This window comes from Bos taurus, chromosome 15 (genome assembly GCF_002263795.3).
Source record: "Bos taurus isolate L1 Dominette 01449 registration number 42190680 breed Hereford chromosome 15, ARS-UCD2.0, whole genome shotgun sequence".
Classification (NCBI taxonomy): domain Eukaryota; kingdom Metazoa; phylum Chordata; class Mammalia; order Artiodactyla; family Bovidae; genus Bos; species Bos taurus.
Genome location: NC_037342.1, coordinates 82,216,726 through 82,238,120, shown reverse-complemented (window position 1 = coordinate 82,238,120; position 21,395 = coordinate 82,216,726). Strand labels below are relative to the sequence as shown.

Below are 21,395 nucleotides of genomic sequence, written 5' to 3'. Positions count from 1 at the left end.
ACTTTCACCTGGGAGCGGTGTTGGTCTCCTGATCCTCGCTTTCAGTTCTTGTGTCTTTCTCATTCTTTCGCTGTTTTGTGCTTTCTGAAAACCCTGGCTTGTTGAGCCGGACTCGACAAGTGGCATGGGAACAGGAACCTGAAAGCGAAACCAGCCTAGGAGGCTCAGCTCCGAGCGGAGCGGCGGAGAACGCAGGGAAATCCGGCCGGCGTGGTGGACAATGCAAGTACTTGGTAAGTACACCCCCGTGGATTTGTCAATCAGGGTAACAAAGGGGCAAAATCCTTCTAAGCATGCAGAATATATGCAAGTCTTAAAGACTTTGTTGAAAAGCTCAGGAGTACAAGTCTCTCAGTCTGCTTTTAAAGACTGTATTTTCTGCTAATGAAAAACATTGCTATTGGCTTGATCTGGCTAGAGGAACTTTAAGGTATAAAGAATGGCAAGAAGTAATGCGTTGCTTGCACGGAGCTTATCAAAGTAGAGACAAATAGCCTTGTCAGTGCGGTCTTTAGGAAATTTCATTAGCACGGCTTTGGGTACACTATAATCGGAGGTTTTGGAGTCTGATTGATGATTCCGCTTCTCGAGTGAATAGAGGCGGAGTTAGAAGAAGAGTTACATGTATATGACAATAGTGACTCAGAGGAGGAGGAAAAAACCTTTAAAAGCGAAAATTTTTAAAGGGAAATGTTATAAAAGTAATGAACAAATTTTGTTTGCTAGAACAGCTCCTCCGTCTGCACCCCCCTGCGTGAGCCTTCTACTTTTGATCCGAGATTCCTTGGGAAGATGGTTTTATGTTAAAGCCACAAGTAACCATTCCCAACACCATCTCTCCCTTTCATAGGGGAGTTCGTGTGGCTCAGTCACAAGGTGATGAAAATGCGTTAGCTCTTCCTGTAACAGTGATACAGGTTCCACCCGGACCTCAATTCCCAAATGGAGGATTAAATTTATAACCCTTTATCTTTCAAAACTATTGAAGAGATCAAACAGGCTTGTACTCGATATGGAACTAATTCTCCTTATACTATGGGGATGATTCAAGGTTTGTCACAGGCAGAAAGATTGATCCCTCATGATTGGGAGGGAGACGGTTGCTAGGACTTGTTTAACTACTTGGGAATTTTTACAATTTAGGACTGGTGGCAAGATGAGGCTAGTTAGCAAGCTCATAGTAATGCAGCCACTAATCCTCCCGTTAACATTTCTTTAGAACAATTGATGGGATCTGGTGCATATTTTGGAGTTCAAGCCCAGTTACAATTTGATGATCAAGTACTCATCAAGTGAGTGATGATCAAGTACTCAGCAAGTAGGAATGATATGCTTAAAAGCATGGTAAAAAGTCAATCCTCCAGGACAGGCTACTCCATCATTTACTCAAACAATCTAATGGAGAGACATATGTAGACTTCATTGCACTATTACGTCAAAATTTGACCCAAACTATTTCTCAGCCAGGACTGAGAGATTTGTTATTACAGATTCTTGCTTATGATAATGCCAATTCAGAATGTCAAAAGGCTATTCAGCCACTAAAACTCACGGTGCTGCTTTTGAAGGAATATTTAAAGGCTTGTCATGGTAGTGGGTTGGAGCCATATAAAATCCAATTATTGGCTCCAGCATTATCTAAAGGGAAAAGAGGAAATGACACTCTGTGCCATCAATGTGGAAAAATTGGACGTATTAAGAGAGATTGGAAAGAAAAAAGATTTAAAAATGCTAAACAAGAAAATGAGACTCCACGCTTATGTCCAAAACGCAAAAAAGAAAATCAATGGGCAAATCAATACACATCTAAATATCATAAAGATGGGACATTCCCGAAATGTAATGTGGGGCCTGGCTTGAGGCCCCCAAAACAATCTGAGTGCTTGGAAGACTGTTCCTTTTGTGTTTACAGCCCAGGCCCCCCAAAACAATCTGTCTATGACCTGCTCCCAGCTACATCAGGGAGCGCAGTGTTAGACATGGGAAGATTCAACAGTTCCCATTTTTGTGAATGACTCAGCTTGGCTTCCTGGCCCCTATGACCCAAGTCTCCCAGATAAACCAGAAGAAGAATATATATACTAAACAATCACACCATTGGGTCTGAAAATACCCCTGTTTGCATTGGGTATGGAGCTGCTGCTGCTAAGTCGCTTCGGTTGGGTCTGACTCTGTGATCCCATAGATGGCAGCCCACCAGGCTCCTCTGTCCCTGGGATTCTCCAGGCAGGAATACCGGAGTGGGTTGCCCTTTCCTTCTCCAAAGCATGCATGCATGCTAAATAGCTTCCATCATGTCCGACTCTGTGCGACCCCATGGACAGCAGCCTACCAGGCTCCTCTGTCCATGGGATTCTCTAGGCGTGGAGAGATCTGTTTAAAAACAGATCATCAAAAATGTTTATCTGTTGTTAAATCTACTAAAGATGATAAGACTTCCTTTTTTCTTTCAACTGCTCTTAGGTTTTTAGAAAAGGACGATTGGATTCAATGGGATTATTGTAAAGGAGTGGAAGGCCATTTATGGATCAATACTACTGAAGGTCCCATAATTGACTGGGGACCCAGAGGGACTCCAAAATTAAAAGACACCAAAATCCCCAGTCCTTGGATATACCACAGTGGGACTCAGTACATTTGGTAATGGATCTTTGGTTTGGAATGGGGTAGGATTTGCCCCTCCCATTCCCACATCTAGTTCACCATCCTATTCATAATGAGATCTGGAAAATACCTATGGCTTTGAAAACTCTTGAGACATGGAATGGTCGATAGACTGAATATATTTTAAATGACCCTGCTAACTGCTGCTGCTAAGTCACTTCAGTCGTGTCCAACTCTGTGCAACCCCACAGATGGCAGCCCACCAGGCTCCGCCGTCCCTGGGATTCTCCAGGCAAGAACAGTGGAGTGGGTTGCCATTTCCTTCTCCAATTCATGAAAGTGAAAAGGGAAAGTGAAGTCACTCAGTCGTGTCAGACTCTTTGCGACCCCATGGACTGCAGCCTACCAGGCTTCTCTGTCCATGGGATTTTCCAGGCAAGAGTACTGGAGTGGGGTGCCATTGCCTTCCCCAGTAGGGCTAGATACATACAATGGAAAATTATTCAGTCTTGTAAGGGAAGAAAAGGGACTTTCTCAGTTGTCCAGTGGCTAAGACTCCAAGCTCCCAATGCAGGGGACCCAGGTTCGTTCCCTGGTCGGGAAACTAGATCCCTTATGCTGCAACTAAGACCTGATGCAAATAAATAAGTATTTTAAAAATAATAATAAAAAAGGGGAGAAAATTCTGACACATGTGACAGTATCAGTGAACCGTGAAGACATTATTCTAAGTGAAATAAGCCAGACAGAAAAGGACAAATATTACAGGATTCCACTTAAATGTACTTAGAATAGTCACATTTATAGAGAATAGAAAGAATCGTGACTTCCAGGGGAATGAGAAGTTATTGTGGAGTGGCATAGAATTCAGTTTGAGATGTCAGGTTTTTCTGAAGATGGATAGTGGTGATGGTTACACAGCAGAGTGAATGTACTTAACACCACGAAACTGTGGCTAGGTTCACAAAAATGACTGAGATGGTAAATTTTATGTTATAAATATCTTACCACAATTTTTAAAAAATTCAGAAAAAAAACCCAACAGATATCCTACAATTGAAAAATATACTATCTAAAATTAAAAAATTTACTGGACAGGACTTCCCTGGTGGCACAGTGGATGAGAGTCTGCCTGCCAACACAGGGGACACAGGTTTGATTCCAGCTGTGGGAGGATTCCACATGCTGCAGAGCAACTGAGCCCATGAACCACAACTACTGAGCCCAAGCGCCTAGAGCCCACGCTCTGCAACAAGAGAAGCCGTCACAACGAGAAGCCTGAGCAACACAACCGAATCTAGAGAAAGCCTGCCATACAACAATTAAGACCCAGCGAAACCAAAAATAAAATAAAATTAAAAAAAAAGTTTCACTGGACAAACAGCAAAATGAAAATGACAGAAAAAAACAGTGCATTTGAAAATCGACCAACAAAATCATGGAATTTGAAAAATGGAGAGGAAAAAAGATTTAGGGAAAAAAGAAAGTATCAGGGCTCAGTACACAAAATGCTGAAAGAATTTCTTTAGGCTGAAGGAAAATGATACTAGATGGAAACTCAGATCTCCAGAAAGTATAAATACTGGAAATATCTTGAAATGCATCCATTAATTCAACAATATTTAACATGTACCCAGGATAGACAATGTCCTTTAGGCAATAAACATTTCATTAACCTTGTATATAAATCATTTTTATTATTAGTTTATGCTATATTTTCAGGGATGCTTCAGCAGGAGTCCTGTATATGCCAGTTATGAAGTGTCTCTTTTTGGGGGGTGGGCAGGGGGCCACACCACATGGCTTGCAGGATCTTAGTTCTCCAACTGGGGATTGAGCCCTGACCACAGCAGTGAAAGCGCTAAGCCCAAACCACTGGACCCTAAAGCAACTTTTATTTTTACAAAAACTCTACTCATAATATGCAAGCTTGTGTTAGACTTCCTTTTGTATTCATGGTCTGTCCAGCTAATTATGATAAAAATACAGGGCTTATAGATTGTTTACAGTGTTCCTTTTACACATGTTTAAGTAATACTATCCCATTCAATGACAGTTGGCAGAGTATTTATATTCTTAAAGCTAGAGTGGGCATTTGGATACCAGTAGATTTGCAAAGATCTTGGCAAGAAAGTCCTACACTGTATGCCCTTGAAGAAATTATTAAAGGTTTAAAACATGCTGAAAGAGTCATTGGAATGCATATCGCTGCTATTTTAGGCATTAGCATAGCTATCACTACCACTGCAGCAGTGGCTGGAGTAGGTTTACATCAATCTGTTCAAACAGTGCAGTTTGTACAAGAATGGCATAAGGATGCTGACATTTTATAGTCCACTCAACAAAAAACAGATGGCAAATTAGATTCTCAGGTGGCTGATCTCCAGCAGACAGTAATACTATTCGGAGATCAAATGGTTAGTTTACAAAAGCAACTGAGATTAAAACGTGATTGGAATTACACCTCTTTTTGTTTTAGAGCACATGAATACAATTGGTCATGGTTTAATTAGGACAAGATCAAACAACAGTTATTAAATCAAGGAAATATTTCTCTAGATATTCAAGATTTACAACATGATATATTAGAAACTTTTAATAAAAAGTTAGATATGATTTCTGGATCTAATTTACTTGATACTATTGCTGATGGTATATCCTCTCTAAATCCTCTTAAACAGATCAAGGCCTATGGACATGGAATTATGTTAACCTGTGCTATAATTTTAATCGTTTTCTTTTGCTTCTGTGTAGTCTGGAGAAGAACAGCAAGATGACAATAATGTCACCAACAACAATTAGCCTTTCTTACAATTACTTCACTTGCTGAAAAACAAAAAGGGGGAGATGTAGGAAGCAAGTACAAGACAGAAAAAGCAGACCCCAGAAAAGGCTTGTGAAAGCATTATCAACCTTGCTGACCAGACACCTCAAGACATAGGACCCTTGGATTAAGCCCAAAGGGAACAGAAAAACATCTTGAAAGCAGGATGTGTGCCTGGAGGTGGAAAGCCATCATCAGACTATTCCATGACCGGGCGTCTCTGAGTCAAATGTTTTTTGCATCTGGAACTTTGTTATTGAGACAGCAACTTAAATCATTAGTACAAGTAAATCTTTCTTAGTTCATCTTTATGTTACATTCCTATCCTATCTTAACAGCCTTGTGGCTCTATATGCTTCTGAGAGCACGTTCTCACTTGCACGGACTCCCCTGCCTGAAAACATGTAGTAAAGCTGACTTGATCAGTTTGGGCACCTTCACCTAGGAATGGTGTTGGTCTCCTGATCCTTGCTTTCAATTATTGTGTCTTTCTAATTCTTTCTCTGTATTGCACTTTCGGGAAACCGTGGCTTGTTGAGCCAGCCTCGACATGCAGCCATGAAATTAAAAGACGCTTGCTCTTGGAAGAAAAGCTATGACCAACCAGGATATTACAAAGCAGAGACATTACTTTGCCAACAAAGGTCCGTCTAGTCCAGGTTATGTTTTTTCCAGTGGTCATGTATGGATGTGAGAGTTGGACTATAAAGAAAGCTGAGTGCCAAAGAATTGATGCTTTTGAACTGTGGTGTTGGAGAAGACTCTTGAGAGTCCCTTGGACTGCAAGGAGATCCAACCAGTCCATTCTGAAGGAGATCAGCCCTGGGATTTCTTTGGAAGGAATGATGCTAAAGCTGAAACTCCAGTACTTTGGCCACCTCATGCGAAGAGTTGACTCATTGGAAAAGACCCTGATGCTGGGAAAGATTGAGGGCAGGAGGAGAAGGGGACGACAAAGGATGAGATGGTTGGATGGCATTGCTGACTTGATGGACATGCATTTGAGAAAGCTCTGGGAGTTGGTGAAGGACAGGGAAGCCTGGCATGCTGCAATCCATGGGGTCGCAAAGAGTTGGACATGAAAAGGCAAAGGAAAAAATAATTGAAAGGAAGACAGCTTGGCAGAAGAAAAAAAAAAAAAAGCCTGGCTTGTTTCCCCAGGTCCCCCTGCTTCTTAGGTGACATTTGTATTTTTACCTCCCAATGGACTTTTGCCCATTTGTAATGGCATCCCAATGGCATCCCAACATGGTTCCTGCCAATCCCAAAGCATGTTGGTTTCTTGAGCTACCTGCTGATGCTTTATTCTCTGTTTACTGGTCACTGGAATAGCAACTGAACCATATGTTTGGAATTGTTGGCCTGATGCCATTTAGGAGGTGGTCTTCCATTTCAACCTTACACTGACCCTCATCAAAAAACTAACAGAGCTGGCTGAATCAGGACCTCTAGGTCCATGGCAGAGCTGCAGCATTGCTTCTCCTCTTGAAGCTGTGCCCTTCGAGCTCAATGCAAACCCACCACAACCTGGCAGCTGTGATGGTCAGGGAGTGCTCGAGGAATCTGCTGAGCCACCGAGACTTCACTTTCAGCTTCTGCGGATAGGATGTTGTTGAAACTGTCTGACATCCCTGAAGACAGAGTGTTTACCTTTGATAGGACCACACACTGCATAGTCCCTTGGACTAAACACCTTGTTGGCCATATGCAGTAAGTCATCTGCATTTCATTATAAATGGAGCAAGAATACATCTAGCCAAGTCTTCCCTTGTAGCTCAGTTGGTTAAGAATCCGCCTACAATGCAGGAGACCCGGGTTTGATTCCTGGGTTGGGAAGATCCCCTAGAGAAGGAAATGGCAATCCACTCCAATATTCTTGCCTGGAGAATCCCATGGACTGTAGCCTGCCAGGCTCCTCTGTCCATAGGGGTCACAAGAATCGGAGACGATTTAGCGACTCCACCTCTTAATAAACCACCACCACCAAGTCACAGGTGGTTGGGTTATTTAATTGTTGTTAAACCTATAATGGGGCTTCCCTTGTAGCTCAGTTGGTAAAGAATCTGCCTGCAGTACACGAAACCTGGGTTCAATTCCTGGGTCGGGAACATCCCCTGGAGAAGGAAATGGCAACCCACTCCAGTATTCTTGCCTGGAGAATCTCACGGACAGAGGAGTCTGGCAGGCTACAGTCCTTGGGGTCGTAAGAATCGGAGACGACTTGGCAACTAAACCACCACCACCAAACCCATAATGAGGTAAAGACTGCTCACACCTTCAAAGATGTCTCTACTCCATGCATGACGTTCAGTCACTTCAGTCATGTCCAGCTTTTTGTGACCCTGTGGACTGTAGCCCGCCAAACTCCCCTGTCAATGGGGTTCCCAGGCAAGAATACTGGAATGGGTTGCCATTTCCTTCTCCAGGGGATCTCCCTGACCCAGGGATCGAACCTGTGTCTCTTATGTCTCCTGCACTGGCAGGCACAGTTCTTTACCACTAGCACCACCTGGGAAGCTCCACCCACATTCAATAGTCCTAACAGCATGGGCTGATTTCTGTATTTAGAGTTAAAAACAACATGTTCTAGGAGCCAAGAAGACACCTTTCCTCTACCTGAGGAGAATATGTGAGAGAAAGAGAGAAAGGGAGAAGTTAAGAAGGAGAGAGAGAGAAACGTTGATGTAGATTCAAACTTGATGGATGAGGGATGAACAGGGGTTTTATGGGGGACACCCCGAGGCTGGGAAAGATTGAAGGCAGGAGGAGAAAGGGACGACAGGGAATGAGGTGGTTGGATGGCATCACTGACTCAGTGGACATGAGTTTGGGTGGACTCCAGGAGTTGGTGATGGACAGGGAGGCCTGGCCTGCTGCGGTTCATGGGGTTGCAAAGAGTCTGACACGACTGAGCGACTGAACTGAACTGAACAGGGAAAACTGTCATCAGATGTACAAAGACAACACAGAATGAAGGGCTGGTGATCTGGCCTCTGGGGAAGAATTGGGATTGAAGGCCTGGACATCCTATTCCAGAGCTGGTCCTGGAGTATGCCAGAGCCCAGTGGGATGGTCTCCTCCTCCTCGCCCATAAGTTTACAGTGGGCCCACCACAGTTCAACTTAGAAGCTGTCCCCTCCCTTTTATTCTTAAAAAAATTTTTTTACTTTTAATTTTTTAATTGAAGCATAATTAATTCACATTTACGTGAATGTGGTGGTTTAGTCGCTAAGTCGTGTGCGACTCTTGTGAGTCCATGGACTGTAGCCTGCCGGGCTTCTCTGTCCATGGGATTCTTCAGGCGAGAATACTGGGATGGGTTGCCATGTCCTTCTCCAGGGGATCTTCCCAAATTATGTGACTATGTTGTGCTAGTTTCAAGTGTAGAGCAAAATGGTTCAGTTATACATATATATATATATATAATTTTTCAGATTCTTTCCCATCATAGGTTATTACAAGATACTGAGTCTAGTTCCCTGTGCTATACAGTAGGTCCTTGTGCTTTACCTATTTTATGTATAGTGGTAGTGTGTATATGTTAGTCCCAAACTTCTAGTTTATCCCCCACCACCCCCTTTGGTAGGGGTGTTCTGATGGCTCAGCAGGTAAAGAATCCACCAGCCATGCAGGAGACACCGGAGCCGAGGCTCCATCCCTGGATCGGAAGACCCCCTGGAAGAGGAAAGAGTCGGACATGACTGAGCATTTATGCATCCCCTTTGGTAACTGTGAGTTTGTTTTCTATGTCTGTGAATCTATTTCAATTTATTTTTTTACTTTAACATTTACAATTTATTTTTAACTGGAGGATAATTGCTTTACAATGCTGCTTTCTGCCCTACGTCAACATGAATCAGTCAGAGGTATACATATGTCCCCACCCTCTTGAACCTCCCTCCAACCCTGTCCCCTCTTGAACCTCCCTCCAAAGAGGAGGTGGGTGGGGGCTCTATATTTCTAGCAGCACCTTAGGGTCAGCCCTGAAGGCCTGGCAGCTAAACTGCCTACAGAGACCCCTGGTCCATCCTGTCCTAGGAAGACAATACACTTGGGGGGCGGCAAAGCCCTCCCTTGCAGGACACCAGATGCTCCAAGGAGGTTTCCAGCAAGCAGGGAGTTTTTCCTCACCAGGAAAAGAACTATGGAGGTGACACTGCCTGGAGCCATTGCCTGGAGCCAAGAGGCAGCGTGAGCTGGATGGTTTTATTCATGCATCCTCGCAGGCACAATGGGACTTGGAAACCATCCTCTGAGCTCCTGTCTCGGTTCTGGGGATGGCTCAGAACTGGGCTGGACCAGACTCAGGCCAAACTAAGAGGCCTGGATATCTCCCCGAAGCCCCTCACTTGCTGACTTGAGTTTCCAAAGAGGCTTATTTTACCAAGCGAATTGCAGGGTCCCAGGCCCCTGCAGGAATTGCAGGCTCTGGGGCCAGACATGGATGAACACTTCCGTCCAATCCATATTCCCAGAGGGGACTTTTCTGGGTCATATTTGATCTTCACAGTCACCCCTTGAGCTAGGTATGACTTTTGCTCCCATTTCACAGATTAGGAAACAAGATACTTTGAGGCCACTGGACTAGTTGGGGCAGAGGCGGAGGTGTGTCGGGGCGGAGTTTAACCTTAGAGCTTCACAGTTTCTTAGGACCCTGAACGGAGACCTTAGGCAAGCTCCGGTTGCATTTTGGGGTGTGGGGGTGGGATGGAGGGCGGGTGTCTTGATTCCCTATATGTGAATTAAAACGATCTATTCATTTGTGATTCTCCAACCATTTGCTTCCAAACTCAATCACATGAGTAGCTTTTAATAAACCACAGATTCTGGGACTCAGTCTCAGCGTAAATTCACCAAGTGAGGCTCGGTAATCTGCATCATTTAACCAGTAGAGGCATCAACAGATCTGCCTGAGGAGCTCAGACCAGCACTTCGTGGGGATCCTGTAGTGATCTTGTTGAAACACATTTCTGAGCTCCTGTGAGCTCCTGAGGCCATAAGGCTGGAGTGTGGCAGGTGGGGTGACCTGCATTTCTCAAAAGGCGATGCCAATGCCCCTGGCGACCATCCGTTTTCACTGAACGAAAACTAAGGACTTCACAAACATTAACTGATTTCATCCCCATAACACCCCAGGGAGCAACTTCAGTCATCCCCATTTCAAAAGAAAACTACGGCCAGCGACATCAAGCAACTGGCCTGCAGGCACACAGCTACCAGCAGAGCCAGGCTGACTCCCTAGGCACGCAAGGCAGCTGGCACGTGACCTTGGCGCTCCCCCGCTGCGGTTCTAATCAGCTTCCCGGCCCACCCCAGCACCTCCCGGACTGCTTCCCTTCCGTCTCTCTTCCTGCTGCCCCAACCTGTCCCTCCGGGACCCTCCCGCACGGGGCCTGTGACCGAGGTCTGCGCGGGCAGCCCCTTCCCGGCCCCCACCCCTCCCGGCGCCGGCACTCGCGCAAGCTAAGCGAGTATTCGCGGCGGATAAAGCTGCTTCCCGGCGGATGGACACCCGCAGACTGTTCGCAGACGGAGATCAAGATCCGGGAGGACGGAGATCAAGATCCGGGAGGATGGGGCGGGGCAAGGAGGCGGGGCAAGCGGAGCTGAGCGCGGACTGACAGTCACGACGGCCAATGGCAGCTCGGGGTGGCTCGCCAGGCTTCCGCGCTCTGCCCCACGACTTGGGTCAGTTCAGTCGCTCAGTCGTGTCCGACACTTTGCCACCTCACGGACTGCAGCACACCAGGCCTCCCTGTCCATCACCAACGCCTGGAGTTTCCTCAAACTCATGCCCATCCAGTCGGTGATGCCATTCAACCATCTCATCCTCTGACGTCCCCTTCTCCTGCCTTCAATCTTTCCCAGCATCAGGGTCTTTTCCAAAGAGTCAGCTCTTCGCATCAGGTGGCCAAAGCATTGGAGTTTCAGCTTCAGCATCAGTCTTTCCAATGAATATTCAGCACTGATTTACTTTAGGATGGAGTGGTTAGATCTCTTTGAAGTTTAAGGGACTCTCAAGAGTCTTCTCCAACACCGCAGTACAAAAGCACCAATTCTTTGGTGCTCAGCTTTCTTTATAGTCCAACTCTCACATCCATACATGAGCACTGGAAAAACCATAGCCTTGACTGGACGTACCTTTGTTGGCAGAATAATATCTCTGCTTTTCAATAAGCTGTTTAGGTTGGTCATAGCTTTTCTTCCAAGGAGCAAGCGTCTTTCAGTTACACGGCTGCAGTCACCATCTGCAGTGATTTTGGAGCCCCCCAAAATAAAGTCTTTCACTGTTTCCATTGTTTCCCCATCTATTTGCCATGAAGTGATGGGACCAGATGACATGATCTTAGTTTTTTGAATGTTGAATTTTAAGCCAGCTTTTCCACTCTCCTCTTTCACTTGTATCAAGAGGCTCTTTAGTTCCTCTTTGCTTTCTGCCCTAAGGGTGGTGTCATCTGCGTGTCTGAGGTTATTGATATTTCTGCCTACAGTCTCCCACACCTTTAGGGTGCTGCAGTTGTGTCAGGGAACGGCGAAGTGGAGGTGACAGACGCTGTGTCTCGTCCTCCCCGAGAGTACCACTGTTAGCCCAAGGTTGCACTAGCTCATGTTGGCTCAGCTTTCCCCCCCGCCCCCTCAACTTACCTTCCGCTCAGTTAACTAAGGCTCAGCTCACCTGTCTCTGTCAAACTTGTGTTTTCATCACTCTGGGTCCTTGTCTATTTGGTAAAAGCAACATGGGAGCAACGCCTGCAAGCCACCTCTCATTGTCTTAGCAGCTGTTTCCCAGAACTGACAGCGTGGAGCGGGCTGCTTGGCGGTGAGGTTGAAGAGAGGAGAGTGAGATGAAAGATAGGAACTGTCCTCTCAGTGCCAGACTCTGTGTTTTGGCCTTTTCTACAGGGTTGTCTCAATTCATCATCTTTCACTTTCACCCATTTCCTATTTCACAGATTAGGGAACAAAGTGAATAAATTGCCCGAGGGCGATCCGTGGATGATTTTAATTCCTGTCAGATGCCAACACCCAAAGTCTTTTATGGTGCCAAGGCTGCCTTTGCAGCATTTCAATGCATGCAGTTCCAGTAAATCATCTCTTCTCATACTGTTTCATCCTTCCAACCATTTGTTCATCTGTTCATTTATTAGGGACCCATCCTCAAGACTTCGCTGATGGCTCAGTTGGAAAAGAATCTGCCTGCAACACAGGAGACCCTGGCTCGATTCCTGGGCCCGGAAGATCTGCTGGAGAAGCACTTCAATATTGTTTGGCTTCCCTTGTGGCTCAGCTGGTAAAGAATCCGCCTGCAAATGTGGGAGACCTGTCGATCCCTGGGTTGGAAAAAATCCCCTGGAGAACAGAAAGGCTACCCACTCCAGTATTCTGGCCTGGAGAATTCCATGTATTGTATAGTCCATGGGATCGCAAAGAGTCGGACATGACTGAGCGAATTTCACTTAGTCTTCAAGGCTTAGGCCTAGTTGATATTAAAAAAAAAAAAAAAAGGAGCTTTAAAGTAGAGGCTATAAAAATGTATACACAGAGATTACAAAAAAAAACTATACATGAAATGTTGATATCTAGTATATTCCAGAGTGGTGGAGTCTGAAGACAGAGACATAGATAAAATCTATCCTTTGCCTTTCGGGTGGCTTTAAGGAGTGTAGTAATCGCTATAATTTTTATTTCCTACCCCTATGATTTTTAACTGAGCATCCACCCCATATGTATTATTTATATTATATATGTATATATATCTTCTATAATTAATATACTAAATGTTAGTTCAATTTCTTTCTTTTATTTTTTTTGGATAAAAACATACATGGAGGTTGACTTATTATTATTTTTTTTACTCCAGTGGACATGTTGGGTACTTCCTGGAGAGCTTCCGTGATCTGGAATCCACCCCCGCCCTACCCCACCCCCGCCCCCGCCACGTACATGCATGCCTGACTCTCTCCTGTCTTTCTTTGGAGCTGTGTCAAATGCCAGGTTTTCAAAGATGTCTTCCCTGACCACCCCTATAAAATATTCTTCTCTCCACCTCTGTCATCTTCTGTCCTGTTATGCCAATGTTTAATATACTGCACTTCACTGTATAGTATGATTTTTTATTAGTTTAGTTATTGTTTCCTTGCATCAGAATGTAAGCTTTAAGAGGAGCAGGGAGGAGTCTTGAACACTGGGAACTTCGAGAAGAAAGCAACAGAGCCAGAGGGTTGGGGGTCCAGTGCCCCCTAAAGCCCCCTTGCACAGGGGTGGATGTGAAGGGAATATGGGTGACATTAATCCATGCCTCCCCTGAGTCCTGCATTCTTACAGTCCTCAGGGCCAGGATCACCCAGGCTTTCTCTCTCCCCACATTGTCTATACTCTCCCCTTCTCTCTGATTTTTAGAGGGATTGCACCTTAAGTGAAGGCTTGACACACAAAGAAAGACCCAGCTGTTTGTTTCTCTCAGCTTCTTCTCATTTAAGACATGCGAAGACGTTGGTGATTGCACCAGTTGTTCTGAGTTAGGAGCCGAAAGACCGTTACTGGATTTGCCCCTGAAGAAAAGAGTAAACGGGATGGTTGAATACCTTGTTCCCCCACTATCCAACGTCCCTCCCGAACACAGGCGCCAAGGACACCTACGAGTTGATCTTGGATGGAGCTTCTTAACCAAACTGTGTCCTGAACTGAGAAATGATTAATCTGGCCTGGTTGCCAGCTTCTGTGTTATATAAGCAGAATGTACTGAGGAACTACACAGAGCATAGAGACTACTTATTATGGTTTATGATCAGTGAGCCTCAGGTGCACCAAAGTTTGAGAATCAGTCACACACTCTCCAAGACCTAGGGCAAACAGCAGGCTATGAAGTGGAGTGTGAAGACGTGCGTGAGCTTCCCTGTACCGACATGGTGCACACTCATGCCAGCCTTGCCTCCAGCCATGTCTTTGCGGTCTTTGCCATTTCATCAACTTGAAGTTGGGTTAAGCTCTAGCTTAACCTTTGACTGCTAATCCCTATTTTAGTTGCTCTCTCTCCCTTCCAACCCCTTTACTAGTCATCCACTTCTTAATAGCAATATGACCTAAACAGGTTACCTTCTTTCTTTGAGCCTTAATTTCCTCCTCATAAAAAGGAAAAAAAAAAATTGGTCAGTCTAAAACATGAGGTCACAGGGTGTCAGTCCCCCACGGGTCAAAGAAAGATATTGTGGATTTGGAAGACTTCAGAAATTATATCACTAGTTATATCATATATCACTCATATGTAGAAAATAGTAGAGTGAGAATTCTAACCAAATATCAAATAAATAGGAACAGAAACCTCAGATTGCAACAGAAAAAAAAAAAAGAGCAAATAGTGGTGAACAAAAAAATTTGTAGCACATTTTATCTATGTATGTTGTTGTTGTTTAGTAGCTCAGTCATATCCAACTCTTTTGGGACTCCCTGGATTGTAGCCCACTAGGCTCCTTTGTCCATGAGATTTCCCAGGCAAGAATACTGAAGTGGGGTGCCGTTTCATTCTCCCAGGGGAACTTCCCTACCCAGGGATCAAACCCATGTCTCCAGCATTAGCAGGCGGATTCCATACCCCGAGCCTCCAGGGAAGCCCTTTATCTATGTTGTTGTTCAGTCACGCAGTCATGGCTGACTCTGTGCAGCCCCACGGACTGCAGCACTGCAGGATTTCCTGTCCTTCACCATCTCCCGGAGCGTGCTCAAACTCATGTCCTTTCAGTTGGTGACACCATCCAACCATTGCGTCCTCTGTTGTCCCCTTCTCCTCATCCTTCAATCTTTCCCAGCATCAAGGTCTTTTCCAATTAGTTGGGTCTTTGCATCAGGTGGCCAAAGTACTGGAGCTTCAGCTTCAGTATCAGTCCTTCCAATGAATGGTGTTCAGCTTTCTTTATGGTCCAACTCTTACATTCATACATGACTACTGGAAAAACCATAGCTTTGACTAGATGGCTCTTTGTTGGCAAAGTAATAGCTCTGTTTTTTTAGTATGCTGTCTAGGTTGGTCATAGCTTTTCTTCCAAGGAGCAAGCGTCTTTTAATTTCACGGCTGCAGTCACCATCTGCAGTGATTTTGGAGACAAGGAAAATAAAGTCTGTCACTGTTTCCACTGTTTCCCCATCTATTTGCCATGAAGTGATGGGACTAGATGCCATGATCTTAGTTTTTTGAATGTTGAGTTTTAAGCCAGCTTTAACTCTCCTGTTTCACTTTCATCAAGAGGCTCTTTAGTTCCTCTTCACTTTCTGCCATAAGGGTGGTGTCATCTGCATATCTGAGGTTATTGATATTTCTCCTGGCAATCTTGATTCAGGCTTTTGCTTCATCCGGCCCAGTGTTTCTCATGATGTACTAAGCATATAAGTTAAATAAGCAGGGTGATAATATACAGCCTTGATACACTCCTTTCCCGATTTGGAACCAGTCCGTTGTTCCATGTCCAGTTCCAACTGTTGCTTCTTGAGCTGCATACAGATTTCTCAGGAGGCAGGCAAGGTGGCCTGCATTCCCATCTCTTTCAGAATTTTCCACAGTTTGTTGTGATCTACACAGTCAAAGGCTTTGGCATAGTCAATAAAGCAGAAGTAGATGTTTTTCTGGAATTCTTTTGTTTTTTCTATGATCCAGCAGATGTTGGCAATTTGATCTCTGGTTCCTCTGCCTCTTCTAAAACCAGCTTGAACATCTGGAAGTTCTCAGTTCATGTACTGTTGAAGACTCGCTATATATATAGAAATTACCTATATAGTTAAATTTAAATAAACAGTGGTAGACTCTCTGGGAATGGGTAATAGAACTTTTAATGAAGGAGTCTTTCAATGGAAGTGACTGACTGCAAGGGAAATTTCATGATATCTGGAGCTGAAACAGCCAGGGTATGGCTCAAGGGTACCACAGATAGAACTGTAGAGGCATTTTGTCTTACCATCACACTCTTCTGGGTAGGAGGAGGGACAAGAATAGGAGAATGAATCTTTGGGGAGATGTTGTCTTTCGGGATGCAAGTGAGAGCAGAGTGAGAATACTGGTACTTTGTTTACATATAATAGTAGAGACATTTGTGTTCAACTGTGAGCACTACTGATTGAATAAACACTAATAAGAGGATGTGAATAGGTAAATTCATAAGGTTCCTTAGTGGAGGTAGTATTTGTTACTTTCCTATATATTGATAATAAACCATGAGAAAGACAAAACAATTAAATAATCCCATTTAAAATCAGATCAAAAATAATAAAATACCTAATAATAAACTTAATTAAGGAAAGGAAAGACTTATATTCTGAAAACTTTAAAACACTGATGAAGGAAATTGAAGATGATACGAATACATGGAAAGTTATTTTGTGTTCTTGGAAGAATTAATATTGTTAAAATGGCCACACTACTCAAAGCAATCTACAAATTTAAAATTTAATCCCTATGAAAATACCCATAACATTTTCCACAAAACTGGAATAAATAACCCTAAAATTTATATGGAACTACAAAAGACCCTGAATTGCCAAAACAATCTTGAGAAAAAAGAACAAAACTGGAAATATCAAGTACTCTGACTTCAGACTATACTACAGAGCTACAGTAGTCAAAACAGTATGGTACTGGCACAAAAATAGACACAGATTAATGAAATAGAGAGCTCAGAAAAAAACCTACACACTTACGATAAATTAATCTAAGACAAAGGCCAGAATACTGGAATGGGTAGCCTTTCCCTTCTCCAGGGGATCTTCCCAACCCAGGGATCAAACCCAGGTCTCCCTCATTGCAGGCGGATTCTTTACCAGCTGAGCCACAGCAGAAGCCCAAGAATACTAGAGTGGGTAGCCCATCCCTTCTCCAGACACAGAATATAATTATCAAAAGAGAAAAAAGTATATACAGGGGAAATAAATTCATTTTCAAGACACTACTTTTTCTGGGATAATCAATGACTATACAAGCATGATAACTCCTTTTCAATGTATTTCATGGCTGATGAGCAGTTCAGTGTTCATATGTAAGAAGACTGGCTGATCTGGCAGGAAATGAAATCTTACCTTAGATATATTTGTCATGAATAATTTTTAGACATTCAGTGACTATGCCAAAAAGGGATTTGCAAAACCTCTGTGATGCATGATTTGGGACACACAAAGCTAAATATTTAGACTAAGTTTAGATGAGATCAGGAGATAAAGAGGCTAGCAGAGGTGTGTGTGTTCAGGTAGGGACAGGTGGGTAGCTGTTAGGATGCTAGTGAGGTGTTACGATCTCCAGGTCCTGGAGTAGCCTGTGGGAAGCCAAACTGTTTGAAACGGTTGGTACTGGTACTTCTTTGGTGGTCCAGTGGTTAAGAATCTGCCTGCCAATGCAGGGGACATGGGTTTGACCCCTGGTCTGGGAAGATCCCACATGCCCTGGAGCAGCTCAGCCCGTGTGCCACAACTACTGAGCCCACACTCTAGAAACCTCAAGCTGCAACTGCTGAGCCTGCACGTCAGAACTGCTGAAGTCCATGCTCCCTCCAGCCTGTGGTCCGCAACAGCAGAAGCCACTGCAATGAGAACCCACACATCACAATGGAGGGTGGTCCCCACCATCCACAACTGGAGGAAGCCCACACACAGCAACAAAGACCCAGCTCCACCGAAACAAACAGACACTTTTTAAAAAAATTAAAAGGTTAATGCCTTTACCTGTTTTAAGTATTTTTATTATTAATGCTGGACATCATTCTTAAATTTTTAAACACATCCCACAGAGGCTACTCGTCTCATGGAGAAAAGATAAGCCTTGGTTGCCAAGAACTTATGTCAGACTGCCCCTATTTTTACTCTGTGAAAACAGGTGCTTCTTCAGGAGAGGGAGGGAGGTGGGAAGGTCCCTGGTAACCTGTCCCCACTCCCCTTTCAAAAGACTCTAAATGGGTGAATCAGAGGTAGTCCACTGTCTTCTCCCCATAGTCCCAAGCTGAAACCCTCCCTGAAGGTAAAAGAAAAGATTGTTCACTAGTTATTGGGAAGATTCATATGTAAAGCCCAAGACTCAGGTACTATTTCAGGTACTATTTCAAATCCACAGTAAGGTAGGATTGGCCCAGGTTCATCTGACTGTAAGGGCAGTGGTATAAGGTAAATACAAAGGAGCTGGTATGATGTGGAGGGTGGGACCAGCCTGGGAGAAGGAGTGCAGAGAAAGAAGGCCAGGGGGAGAGGGGATCGAGGTGGTGAACTGAACACGTGTCCGTCTTCTTCACACCAATAATTACATAAGATAATGGGAAAAATAAAAAGAGACACAATAATCTGTCCCAGAAACATACCACCATTAAGCCTGAAATTTTGAGCAGATGGTTGAGCAGAGAGGAAACCCCAGACTGGAGCAGACTGCTGTGGAGATAGGAGCTGTGAAAGCAAAACAAGCTCACGTTTGGCATGACAGAAGTAAGCAGTTGGGTGGGAGATGGCCTAGGATGTCTAGTAAGCTGCTGTCTTTCCTCCATCCTCACATCCCGATTTCTCCTAAGCAGCATTTATCTGTAGGTGAAAGGAACGGCTGTCAGCACTGGACTAGAGATACAGATCTTGCTCAATAGACAGTTGATGATCACAAGCAGGGACCAGAACTACGACTTAGAAACAAGTGCCCAGTGCTCTACATGTGGATATGCATCCTTGGAGGCCGCTCTACATGTGGATACGCATCCTTGGAGGTCGCTCTACACGTGGATACACATCCTTGGAGGCCAGCTATGATGGACAAACACATGAACAGTTCTCAAACACGTAAGTAGAAAACCAGAAATCACGAAAAATTTAAATTATAATGGTGTGATATAAATCCAACTTAAACAAAATTTACTCCATCTGCTGCTTTCTGCGGAAAGGGTCCTGAATTCTCCCCCTTCGATTGTGGACTTACCAATCACTCTTTGCACGTCTGTATATTCCATAGCTGTCTTGTGTTGTTAGGAAGATTTCATAACCCATCTGTGGGGAGGACTCTGTGCTTATCAAGTGTTCAAGTTCTGTTTTCTCCTTCAGATACTGATGTTATTAGCTTGCTTTCAGTTTAACATTTGTTGAGTGTATCTGTTTTCCATCCTTTTAACCCTCACATGCTCTTTGTTGCAGATGTGTGGATTGAATGTTTTTGTGCCTTCCCTTCCCTCATTTATGGGCTGAAACCCTAACCTCCAGTGTGATGATTTTTGGATGTTTAGTGGAGGTCATGAGGGTGGAGTCCCCATGATGGGATTGGTGTCCTTCTCAGCAGAAAAAGAGAGATCAGAGCCCTCTCTCCGTCTGCCTCTTTCTCTTCCACGTGAGGACATAGTGAGATGGCATTCAGCAGAAGCCAAGAGAAAAGGCTCAGCATGAATCTACCTTGCTGGTACCTTGACCTTGGGCTTTTCAGACTCAAGAACAGTGAGAAATAAATTTCTGTTGTTTAGGCTACCCAGCCTATGGGATTCTGCAGCCCGAGCAGACTATGTGCTTCTTGGACTTTGTTTTTAACTCAATGTATAAGAGACCTGCATTTTTAGTAGGGAAATTAATTCATCTCTTTTAACTGTGGTTATTGATAATTATGGGCTTCCCCGGTGGCTCAAACAGTAAAGAATCTCCCTGCAATGCAAGAGAGCCAGGTTCGATCCCTGGGTCAGGAAGATCCCCTGGAGAAGGGAATGGCTACCCACTCCAGTATTCTTGCTTGGAGAATTCCATGGTCAGAGGAGCCTGGTGGGCTACAGTCCACAGGGCCACAAAGAGCTGGACCCAACTGAGCAACTAAGACACACTAAAATACATGCATTGATAATTACATGCTTAGTTTTGCCACATTAGAAAAAACTCCATTTCCCACTTTTTTGATGTTGTTTAATTCCAACCAGTCCGTTCTGAAGGAGATCAGCCCTGGGATTTCTTTGGAAGGAATGATGCTAAAGCTGAAACTCCAGTACTTTGGCCACCTCATGTGAAGAGTTGACTCATTGGAAAAGACTTTGATGCTGGGAGGGATTGGGGGCAGGAGGAGAAGGGGACGACAGAGGATGAGATGGTTGGATGGCATCACTGACTAGATGGATGCGAGTCTCAGTGAACTCCGGGAGTTGGTGATGGACAGGGAGGCCTGGCATGCTGCGATTCATGGGGTCGCAAAGAGTCGGACACGACTGAGCGACTGATCTGATCTGATTTCAGGCACATGATCGGTTTTGGAATCACTGTCTTAATTGGAGCCCTTGAGCCTAAACCCTTGAATAAATATTATTCTCTGGATATAAGACCTGCCTGAGGCATCATTTTGAAACAGACAAATCTATTTGCTTTCTCTTCTTTCACCTTCCATGTTTTCTGAATACTGATTGCCAGAATATAGTTGTTTTCGTATAGCACTAACTTCTTGGTTTCATGTATTCATTTTTTTATCTGAGACTTCTATACCCTTCGAAATCCAAAGCGACCTCTTTCCTTTCTTTCTCAGTGGATGCTTTCATCCAGTCAGTGTAACATTCAGCCAGGTCTTAGGAGTTTAATCACCTGAGTGGGCTGATTTATACTATGCCATGAGTGACAAATCTACCATAGCCTTCTAGGAGACTTGAAGTTTTTACAAAAAGCTTATTAACTGATATGATTCTTTAATTGCTGTAACCTCATCCTTTAAGCTCATACCAAACGTAAACAGTAATTCTGTAGAGGTTTACTATTTTTTATAGAGAGATGTGCTAAGTCGTTTTAGACGTGTCCAACTCCTTGAGACCCTATGGGCCATATCCCACCAGGCTCCTCTGTCCATGGGATTGTCCAGGCAAGAATACTGGAGTGGGTTGCTATGCCCTCCTCCAGGGGATCTTCCCTACTCACATGTCTCTCATCTCTTGCACTGGCAGGCTGGCTTTTTACCACTAGTGCCACCTGGGAAGCCTTTCATAGAGAGATGGAAATTGGCTAATTACCC

The 21,395-nt window shown here is 44.2% G+C and overlaps 1 long non-coding RNA gene across 3 annotated transcripts; it reads left to right on the top strand.

Annotated features, from left to right (window-relative positions):
- LOC132342375 (uncharacterized) lies at nt 1–16,227 on the top strand. Of its 3 annotated transcripts, none has more exons than XR_009490733.1 (2): nt 1–233; nt 5,359–16,227. It is a non-coding gene; the product is annotated as an uncharacterized lncRNA (long non-coding RNA). The 3 variants fall into 3 exon arrangements; XR_009490734.1 differs by having other exon boundaries at nt 3,703–16,227; XR_009490732.1 differs by having other exon boundaries at nt 2,464–16,227.
- Nucleotides 16,228–21,395: the final 5,168 nt, after the last annotated feature.